Genomic DNA, 9,441 nt, shown 5'->3' with positions numbered 1-9,441 from the left:
TATGTCTCCCCTCCATTTCCTATTTTCAAAATATTATAATTACCAGCTAAATCCAACACAGTGCTAAAAAGTTGTTTGGAAACTTGTGAAATACATACTAATATAAGCTAGATGGAATTTGATAAATAACAGAAAAATAATCAAGTCATTTGGAGTTCATATGATTTTCCTATGGATGTACTAAGCTGGAATAATCAAGGAAATGGACTATTTAGTAGATCCAGCAAAAACCAGGCCTTGGAAAAATGTTCCACCTATCTTGATAAATAGAGCATGAATTTAGAAGCAAGTAGAAATTTAAATCAACGAATTTTGATGTGAAATGGATGTTGTGGAATTATTTGAAATCCGGTAGAAAAGAAAATATGAAAGAGCAAAGATGTACCCACAGCATCGTTTAGCCGTCTGGCATTACTGGGCCGGGCCTAGTCGTTCGGCCGCACGGGAGGCTGGCGTTGTTGAAGACGTACTCACGCTAATACGCTTTTCCAGCGCGAAGGCGGTTCCATGGGATTCCGTCTCCACTTACGGACGAGTCGGCGGGCGCCGAGTCACTGACGGTGGGCCCACCTGGCCCACTGGAGAGGTTTGACCAGTCGCCGCACGCGCCTCCCTCTCCCTCTCTGGCAGAACAGAGGTGGGGCTCTGGTGAGGCTAGCCGGCGAACGGAGGAACCCCTCAGGGATCTGAGCACGTGGGTGTGCTCAGTAGGTCAAGATGAACCCGTGGGTACCCTCCTTGGTCTCCAGAGTGGACGGAGTCGCCGGCGGTGAGCTTCCCATTGGACGGTGGCATCGGGTGAGATGGGGCCTTTGCCTACGGCGGCTCCCGAGCCAAATTGAGCACGTGGGTGGACTAGTGGGAGCACTAGGAGGCTAGTGGTGGAAATAACGAAGGGGGGAAGGCCCTGGTGGCGTCAGAACCAACATGGCAGTGGCGGCGGCCGAAGCTATCGGAATCAAAGAAGATGACCTCCTTTGGTTGTGTTGCTGCTATGGGAGGGTAGTGAGGGAGAGGGAGAGTGGTGGTGATGGGCTGAGAGGGCTCGGGGAAAGCTTAAATAGGTGGGGAGAGCGGTGTCGTGGCTTCCAGAGAATGGACATGGCGGAGACGACCATTCACGGCGAACGTGTGGGCGTTGGCAACATAGGCGTGGCTGGTGTGTCACTGTTGAGGCCGGTGAGCTGCGAATGAGCTCGAGCCACTAGCATTTAAGCCAAAGGGGCTCGGACGAAGACGTCGCCAAGGCGTACTCGTCGGGCGGCGGTCCTGGTCGTCGTGGACGGCTCTAGGGGCCAAGCGGTGCTCGACAAAAACTTCAGAGGAGGTTTTGGTGGATTTGAAACTTTGCAGGATGGAGTCTCTTTAGATGATGGAGTTGATAGTGGAGTTATTTTGGCAATATGAGAAACTTGCTAGTGCAAGTTTTAGGATAATTCAGTTCTAGACAAAAACTTCAGAGGAGGTTTTGGTGGACTTCAAAGATGCAAATAGACCTAATCTCCTGGAGTTAAGGTTTTGGTTCGAAGGACTAGAAGATGGAAGAGTTTCAGAATTAATGGAGCTAGGAAGATTAGGGTTGCAGTTGTAACTTAAAAATTGGACATAATTGAAAAGAGGACGTTTCACACAAAATTTTCAAAAGACATAGTTAGGTTTTTGCAAAAAAGTGATATATATATATATATATGCATCACATGACCTCTCATAATTTTTGTGTGATTTTAAAACAATTATTTAAAATATTTCTAGAGCAACAGAAGCATTTCAAGTATTTGAAAAATGCTTTAAAAGGATTATTTGTGGCAAATTTTATTATGAAAATATTTCCTACTATTATTTATGATATAAATGAAATGATTTATAGAAAAAACAAGGACCACAACATTCTACAAAAATAATCTTCTATGGAGGGAAGAGTTTTGTAAAATAGAAAATAGAAAAAGCACTGAAATTAATAAAGGACCTGGTATAATTCAAAATTTTATTTCTGGCCAAATTCTACTTAATTAAAATATGATTAAATTCTTTTGGGGTGTTATAGCTTGCCTCCCTCCTATGGCCCAGGTGACCCATATCTTCCCCCAGGGGGTTCCGGTAACCCACCCGGTTCTCCGATACTTTCCGAAACACTTCCGGTGTCCGAATACTATTGTCCAATATATCAATCTTTACCTCTCGACTATTTCGAGACTCCTCATCATGTCCATGATCTCATCTGGGACTCCGAACAATCTTCGGTCACCAAAACACATAACTCATAATACAAATTGTCATCGAACGTTAAGCGTGCGGACCCTACGGGTTCGAGAACTATCTCACTAGTGCATGTCGGTCCTAAACAAACAGTTTCTAACCCCTTTCCGTGTTGGAATTTGGATCCGTCGCCAAGTGAGTGTGGGCGATAGGGGGGTCCTTCCCACACGACCGAGAAACCGTTGGGGATAGGGAGCCTTCATGCATACAGTTGTCCCTATATAACCATTTTTGATATCTCGAATATCCCAGATGCTTCATCCTTTCTACTCGTTTGTGCTCGCATTGCCATCACAGTCGGAATTTTGTGCTTCTGCTTATAACTAGGCAGATTCCAGGCATGGGTGTTTTCCAGGCAGATTCTAGGCATGGGAGTTTTACGAGGCCTGGCACATCACAAGCAGTTCATGATTATAAACTATGTATGATAGGTAGACAATCACACACATTTAGTTTTCCCGCACCGTAAGTGATAGGGTCTGACATCACACACGCTTTGCAAACGGCAACTGTGTGCATGCTTGCACACTTTTCCTCTCAGTGAACCGTCCCGAATTATGGTGTATATCGCAAATGTTTGTGTTTTACCAACCGTGTGTGCCGTAATGACCTGCACAACGTAATTTTGCCCTAATTTAATTGCTGCTATTTCAAATTGTACCTAATTTAAACTTGAAAGTAGGATATAGCATTAGTCATATCCATCAGGTTCAAACAACCAATGCATTATTCGATTCACGGGTACATATGTTTAAGAATTACATGAGCACCAAATAAAGAATGATGTACCAGGGTTCTATACTTGTACTATTACAGATGGTAAAGAAAGAGGCGACAGACACTCTAGTTGCTAAACAAGGTGAAGCGGAATGGTCCTATTGTGCTCTCCTAGATGCAGAAGGTATGCAGGACTCTAGTCCAACCCCTTGTGATGGTCAGCTGCACATCATGTAGTTTGAGAGGTAATCTTGAGTAAACTGCTTCAAGATCCCCTACAAAAGAAAAAAGCTTGAGATATTGTCATCTAACACAACTCCTTACGGGCAGTAAAAAGAAGGCTACAGGATTCTTACTTACCATCCCACAATTCACTGTTGTCTTGCATAAAGTGTAAACAAACAATTTGATTCACATCTTTTGACCTATTATAATAACAATCTCTATCAGTTTCCTCACTTGATGCTGGTTCATGAATATCGCATTGCCCCATACGCAGAAAGGGTTGAAGTGTGGATCTTTGGCAATGATATATGTACCTAATAGCTCCAAGTTAATATTAGAAGCTAAACAACAATTGAAAAATGATGTAGTAGAACACTCCATCCATCCCATTATATAAGATTTTATTACATGTATATCTAGACATCATCAGAACATTAAGGTAACACTCTTCCTGGGATTGCATAATTAGTCATTCAGTACAATGCATGTTGCTAAACAACAATTGAAAAACGAAAAGGCATGTTAACTGCAATATCCTAAACAGCAACGAAATATCGTAATTCATAGTGGTATTGTTGAAATTTTTATGGATGAAATTGAACTGCAAGGCAAATAGTTGCACATATAGAGCATCACATTGTGAAGAACTGAAATAAACAAGTCATAAGGACATCTCTAGGCGATCCTTAAAAAGTTAAAGGACTAAAACCCTTAGTGGATATATATACTCCAGCAATTTTTGGCCTTTTCTAGTCGATCCCCTAAACTTAAGATTGTAAACTTCAATTTGATCAAGTTCAAAGCAGGTTCAACGAAAAGTAGCATGCATTCAAACATAAACATAGATCATTTTGCATAACCAAACATAAAACATAAATTTAAACTATGCTAAACTACCTTTGGTCGAAGTAGAGGTCGAGCCAATCCTTCCTCGTCATGTACGGTCTGCCGCAAGTCGGGTCCGGGCTAGTACCGTCATCGGGGTTGTTGGGGATGGCACTCCTCCACTCGTCGATGTTGATCTCCTCGTCCTCGGGGCCCACCTCGATGCCCTCTTCGCCACCGTCGCCGCCGCCTTCGACCTTGTCATCAGAGGAGAGCGCAATAACCTTTCCGCCCTCCGCGCCGCCGTCCTCACCGCCTTCGACCTCGTCATCGAAGGAGAGTGCGATAACCTCGCCGCCCTTTGCGTCAGCAAATATCACCCGCCCCGCCTCCACCAGCTCCGGGTGCTGCCGGTGGAGCACTTGCATGTAGGCCTCGTCGGCGGCCTCAGCCTCGAGGCACTCCCGTGCCTTGCGGTCCTCCCGCACCATAGCCGAGCTGACCACCCCTGGCTCCGGTGGAACGAGGTCGACCGGACATGTGCTGAAGGGGAAATTGAGCCTAGCCGCCGCGCCATGGTAGCGGACCTGCCAGCGGTCGTACTCATTGGCCGCGAGCTCGGCCGTGTGGAAGCAACTGAGCCACCGGTGGGTGTGGGTCTCTCGATCTATAATCTCGGCAGCCCACGTCCCACACCGCCGCTGCCAGACCCCGAGGTAGGACTTCGTCAGCTATCGGGTCCGGGGGAGGACGGGCAAATCCTCGAACCGGCATAGGGGCGCAGCGGCAGGTGGATTGGGGGCTCGCGATGGGGGATCGGGCCCGCAAAGGACGATGGGGACACCTCTGCGGCCACCTTGCCGGCGTCGGGCGAAAAGGTCGCGATAAACCTCTTTTTGGCCATTGGCTCCTCCACCTCCCCGACATGCAGGCATAGGTTGAGGATGGAGGCGCAGGTGATGGCGGCGACCTACCAATGGTTTCGACCGTTGTGTGTGTCTGTGTGTGCAGAGGTTGTGTTTGAGGAAATACTGCGGCAACTGAGAATTTTACTAGGATGGAGTAACAAGGCGGGGCTACTGTAAATTGGGATCAAGGGCGAGGCGGGAGTAAAATGACGGGGCTACTAAAAATTTGAATCAATGGACTGAAGCAGAGCGGGAGTAATAGACCTCGCACACGGTCCGCACATACTAATCATGCGCTATCAAACATTAAAACATTCTAGGCGGTAGATATTTTCGCGATTGTGAGGGATGCAGAGGTGTGAGTTTTTGGGGAGCAAGCTAGTGTGCTTGACACGCCGGCTATGGACTGTAGCTGATGCACCTTCTCGCGTAAGCTATAGGCGTACTATATACACCAACGGTGCTCCAAGATAATTTGTTCTACATTTCACACGGCTGATGATAATAAACTGTGTGGGGTCTACTTGATTTGAATTACAAAATGGGGACACAGCGGCAATTGACGTTGTTTGAATTGCTAGACCTTTTATCTGCAGTGAACATGCAACTATATGTGTCGTAAAAGAATTGGAATTATTCGGGGTTCGTTTGGACATTTTATACATTAAATTGGATTTCTAGCCATTTCAGGTGCACAATTTTAAGTTAAACTACATGCACATCCTCCGGTGCATACAAATTGGTTGAAAAATCAAATATGTGTCCTTCAGTGCAAGCTTAGGCCCCATGCAAGAAATGGGAATGAATTTTCCGGGGTTCGTTTGGCCTTTCTTATACATTAACTGGGTTTTCTAGGCATTTTATGTGCACAATTCAAATTTGACCTACAAGCACATGCTTCAATGCACTAAAGTTGGTTGAAAAATCACATGTGTCTCCTTGGGAGAGTTTCTAGGTCCCATGCAAGAGATGGGAATGAATTTCAAACACTAGGGCATTGTTGATTGCCGGCAAAACATTGAGATACTTGGCTTTTAAAATCTAGTAAATCCAAAACTCGTCTGAAATTCACAAAACTTGGCTTGCTATCATGGAGCGGCATCAACATGCCGTGGTGAAAATTTTATCCCGTTTGGGGCTGGTTTGGGTATAACCTTCACACAAAACCAAAGCTTCTCACATCAAGCATGATGGTTTCGATAGGGAACGCACCACCTTTGGGTACTTGACAATATCGATTGCCTCTTAGTCCTGTATGGGATTTGAATGGTCATGTTGAATGGAGACCGGTGGCTTAATGTCCGACGAGGTATGCGGTGTAACGTCCCCGCTGTGTAGTTCGGTTGATATAGCCGTAGTGTGATCCTCTGTGTGGAGAGAGCACTCCATGCGTTCCCCTGTAGGGGACTCTGCAATGTGTACCATGTTCACTATCTTTACTTCGAGGGGAAACTACTTCTGATCCATGGCTTTTGGTAGGCGAGTTTTGTAATCATCGCCGTTGCCGGGCGGCTTCTTCCCCTTGTGTTCGGCGTTTAACTTGTCGACCTATTTGCAGACCCAACAGTTTCTGTTGGTGTGGTTCGCTTCTTTATTGGGGTCGCCATGAAACTAGCATGGCCTATCCAATATCTTATCCATGTTAGATGGTCCGTCTCTGTTTGCCTTGAATGGCTTCTTCGACTGACCGGGTTTGGGGCCGCTGAATCTGGCATTGACCGCTATGTCGTGCGCTCCCTCATTACTATTGCCATGTTTGTGCTTATTGCGTGGTGGTTTCCCGTTGCCGTCTCGAACTTCGGAAGTGCCCGGGTCGCTGGCATTGTTGATTTTACGAGTGAGTAAGCTGTCTTCTCCCGCGCAAAAGTGGGTCATCAGAGCGGTAAGGGCTGACATAGATTTTGGTTTTTCCTGACCGAGGTGGCGGGCGAGCCACTCGTCCCGGACACTGTGTTTAAAGGCCGCTATGGCTTCCGCGTCCGGACAGTCTATGATTTGGTTCTTTTTAACTAAGAACCTAGTCCAGAGCTTTCTGGCTCACTCTCCGTGCTGTTGGATGATGTGACTTAAGTCATCGGCGTCTGGTGGCCGGACATATGTACCTTGGAAGTTGTCGCGGAAGGCGTCTACCAGATCATCCCAGCTACCGATAGATTTTTCAGACAGACTGTTTAACCAGTACCTTGCTGGTCCTTTGAGTTTTAGTGGGAGTTATTTGATGGCATGAAGGTCGTCTCCTCGAGCCATGTGAATATGGAGAATAAAATCCTTGATCCATACCGTGGGATCAGTTGTTCCATCATAAGATTCGATATTCACGGGTTTAAACCCTGCTGGGAATTCATGCTCCATTACTTCGTCAGTGAAGTAGAGTGGGTATGCGGTGCCTCTATATTGGGCCACGTCGCAACATAGCTTAGATGGAGTCCGTCTGCGGTTCTCGGCCCGGGCGTGACTAGACTTGTCCCGTCCGAATAGGTAGCTGACGTTGCGTGTCGAGGCACGTCCTTGCGATCCGTAGATCAATCTGGTATGTCCTACTCTACTGTCCAGGTCATCCCGAGGATCGTATGTATGACCCCGAGCTGTTTTATCTCTAATTTTTCTTTGGGGTGAGGCGGGCTGTTGTTCGTCTTGAGCTGCTGCTTTATCCCGATTGCATGGTGGTGGGTTAGTCGCATTGTCCCGACCGCGTGGTGCAAGCTCCGGCGCTTCCTTATCAAACTGAGGTAGCAATCTGCGATGCGGATAACCATTGGTTGTGCGCCTGGGGCCGTATTCTTCGGCCACTAGGATATCTGTTCATCTATCTTTGAGCTGGTCTTGGTCAGCTTGAAGCTGCTGCTGTTTCTTTTTCAGGCCCCTTGCAGTGGCTAATAGCCGGCGTTTAAAGTGCTCCTGCTCGAGAGGTTCCTCGGGCACAATGAAATCCTCATTGCCAAGGCTCTCCTCATCCTTAGAGAGCGGAAGATAATTGTTGTCCTCCGAGTCTCCGTGTATGGCCTGTTCATGCGGGCTATCGTGCCCGACTTCCAGTTCATCCTGTTTGGATGTATCCCCAACAGGGGCTTCATTGTCTTCGGCATCGTCCGGGGTGTTGTTTTCTCCGGTGCCGGTATTACTGTCTTTTGCACGATGTGACTTAGAGCGGCACCGCTGACGCCGGCGTCTGGGCTGTGTCTCAGGAGGTTCATCCTCAACTGGATCTTCTTTGTCATCGTCGTTAGTTTCTTTAGGTGTATCCATCGTGTATACGTCGTATGAAGAAGTGATTGTCCTTCGTCCGATGAGTGGCGGGTTTTGGCCCTACTCTTCTTCGGCATCATCGTTTATACCGTCGAAGTCTTTGAAGCCGTAATCGAGCATGTCGGTTAAGTCCTTGATAGTGGATATGGAGTGGGTGGCGGGTGGGAAGCAAGATTCTCCATCATCAGCCCCTAGTTCGAACCGAACATAGTTCGTCTATGAGTCCCCCGCCAAGGACAGGCTTTTCAATGAATTTAGCATGTCGCCCAAAGGCGAGTGCTGGAAGTTGTTTGCGGCGCTGAATTCGAAGATCGATAAATGATCAAGTTCAGCGTCCGCGCGCTCACATGGTTTGGAACTTATGGCCGGAGACGAGTCCCAAGTTCAGGTGGCACATGTATCGTGTGAGATCAATTCTATGTGCGGCTCCAACGCCGGGGAATCTATGGCCTCCGTGGCGGGGTTGAGCCTCCCGTCCTTTGATGGCATAGTCCGCTCCGGATTTAAGGCCAGAGTAGTTACGGGAGCTCTCTCCTGGATGTCATCCGATGACATATTCAGGTCATGTCTCTTGGGATGGCCAGGACTGGTAGCCGCAGTCTCGAATCCGGCGAAGATCAAGTCTCCACGGATGTTCGCAACGTAGTTCAAGCTCCCAAATCTGACCTGATGGCCAGGGGCATGGCTTTCGATCTGCTCCAGATGGCCAAGCGAGTTGGCCTGCAGAGCGAAACCGCCGAACATGAAGATCTATCCGGGGAGAACCCCCCCCTTGGGCAGCATCATTGTAGATGGTTGAAGGAGCCATCGAACCTCTTGATGATGGCACAGTGGAACTCTCAATGAAAGCACCAATGTCGATGTCAAAACCGACAGATCTCGGGTAGGGGGTCCTGAACTGTGCGTCTAAGGTCGATGGTAACAGGATACAAGGGACACAATGTTTTACCCAGGTTCAGGCCCTCTCTATGGAGGTAATACCCTACGTCCTGCTTGATTGATCTTGATGAATATGAGTATTACAAGAGTTGATCTACCACAAGATCGTAATGGCTAAACCCTAGAGGTCTGGCTTGTATGGCTATGATAATGTATCTCCTTCGGACTAAGTCCTCCAGTTTATAAAGACACCGGGAGGATTTAGGGTTACACAAGGTCGGTTACAAAGAAAGGAATCTACATATTTAGTCGCCAAGACTGCCTTCCACGCCAAGGAGAGTCCATCCGGACACGGGTGTAGTCTTCAGTCTTCGCATCTTGACAG

This window comes from Triticum urartu, chromosome 6, assembly GCF_003073215.2.
Source record: "Triticum urartu cultivar G1812 chromosome 6, Tu2.1, whole genome shotgun sequence".
Classification (NCBI taxonomy): Eukaryota; Viridiplantae; Streptophyta; class Magnoliopsida; order Poales; family Poaceae; genus Triticum; species Triticum urartu.
Note: the sequence above shows the minus strand (reverse complement) of the source record.